Below are 1,602 nucleotides of genomic sequence, written 5' to 3' on the forward strand. Positions count from 1 at the left end.
AAATTGTAGTATTTCAAATATGTTTCAATATATTTGGGAAGAATATTTTTAAAATATATTTTTCTTCCATGTGGGTGAGCTCCTTTTAGCAGAAGAGATTGATGCGAATTTCTGCGGCAGTGCTAGACTCTGGCATTGAGAATACATGTCCCAAATCTTCTACTGAATGTCCTGGGTCTCCTTTGTATAATGCATGGAATGGATCATCTCCAGATTTCAGTTTTAGAATGTTGGAATATTATATTCATCTTAGATTTCATCCAAAATGGTCATCATGGTATCCTACCAGCCCCTCAACGTCTTCATTTGTGCAAATGTAGGAATAATATACTATGTATCAGACATGTGATATGGGACATCACACCTAATATGTGCCTTTGGTTTTTCCTTACAAATGCTCCTGTTGCAGTTTCTGAAATTTCATTATGTTCTGAACTAAGTTTTTGTAAATCACTAAAGTGAAGGTTGTTAAACCAGTAAACATCTCATTCCAGTGCGGCCTTTGATGAGTGTTAGTGGCCTCAAGACCTGGTTCTGATGTCCCACAGAAACCATTCAGCTTTCAAGTATCATTTTCCAGTGAAGGTCTGAAAATGAAAGGAAGAATCTGGTTGCTCGGGTGACCACAACTCTTTTTTTCAGACCTGCAGATAAATGAACCAAATGTCAGCAATCCTTTCCCCTAGGTTCACACTTGTGCAGATTTCAGTGTGTTTTCCAGTTTGCAGAAACGCACTATGCGTTCACATCTATGTGTTTTGAGCCAATGCACTTTTTGGAAAAGGTCAGGAACTTTTTTTCTCCCTGCAGCAGATTTTTTTTTCACTAGAGATAGAGCGCTAAACGAGCAAGAGAACCTAAAGAGCAAGATATGAAAAGCTGAAATTGCTGTCAGAAGTGGGACTCGAACCCACACCTCCAGTGGAGACTGCGACCTGAACGCAGTGCCTTATACCGCTCGGCCATTCTGACCTGTTGAGTGCCCTCCCAGTGCGATCCTGATGACACTCATATGTAGTGCGTATTCGTGCGTATGATGCAACTTTGGATGGTTACAACTTTGAATGGGTAAGACTTTAATGTGGCTTGTGTGCAGCTTTGATGCGACTTTTTTTGTGTTCGTAATAATAAAGTATAACCACCTGCCAACCGCCCATGTTGTGGCAGAGCTATGTGGATGTCGCTCTTCCTGTACTGACACCCACCACCCCCCCACAAACGCTGTGTCCACTGGATGTAGTGAAATGTGGATCCCAGTAATTGGAAACCCAGTGATCATGTGATCACTATGTCTACAAAGCTGTTGTGAATTTCATTCAAACCAGCTTTGCTTCTGATACTAGTGAGCTGTGTTTGACTCACATGGTACCACATGGTATCTGGGTCAATCAGAGCACCCTGTACCATGTGATTAGCTGTAGCCAATCACAGATCACTAGTATCCTAAACTGTCATGAACTTAATCTATTAATTACAGTTCATAGCATCGCTAGCGCAATGTACTTACACCAGCAAAGTGTAAAAGTAAAAAAAAAACCTAATCACCCCCCCAGAGTAGTTCAATGTTACTATGATAACAATGAACTACTCTGATGGAAGTAG

General features: G+C 40.9%; 1 non-coding gene across 1 annotated transcript; it reads right to left on the bottom strand.

The window, feature by feature from the left end:
• Positions 1-889: 889 nt before the first annotated feature.
• On the bottom strand, positions 890-972 carry TRNAL-CAG (transfer RNA leucine (anticodon CAG)). The gene has a single exon. It is a non-coding gene; the product is annotated as a tRNA-Leu (tRNA).
• Between the last annotated feature and the right edge of the window lie 630 nt (positions 973-1,602).

The sequence above is a fragment of the Staurois parvus genome, unplaced genomic scaffold (assembly GCF_062004578.1).
Source record: "Staurois parvus isolate SC_StPar_1 unplaced genomic scaffold, SC_StPar_1.0 ptg000151l, whole genome shotgun sequence".
Taxonomy (NCBI): domain Eukaryota; kingdom Metazoa; phylum Chordata; class Amphibia; order Anura; family Ranidae; genus Staurois; species Staurois parvus.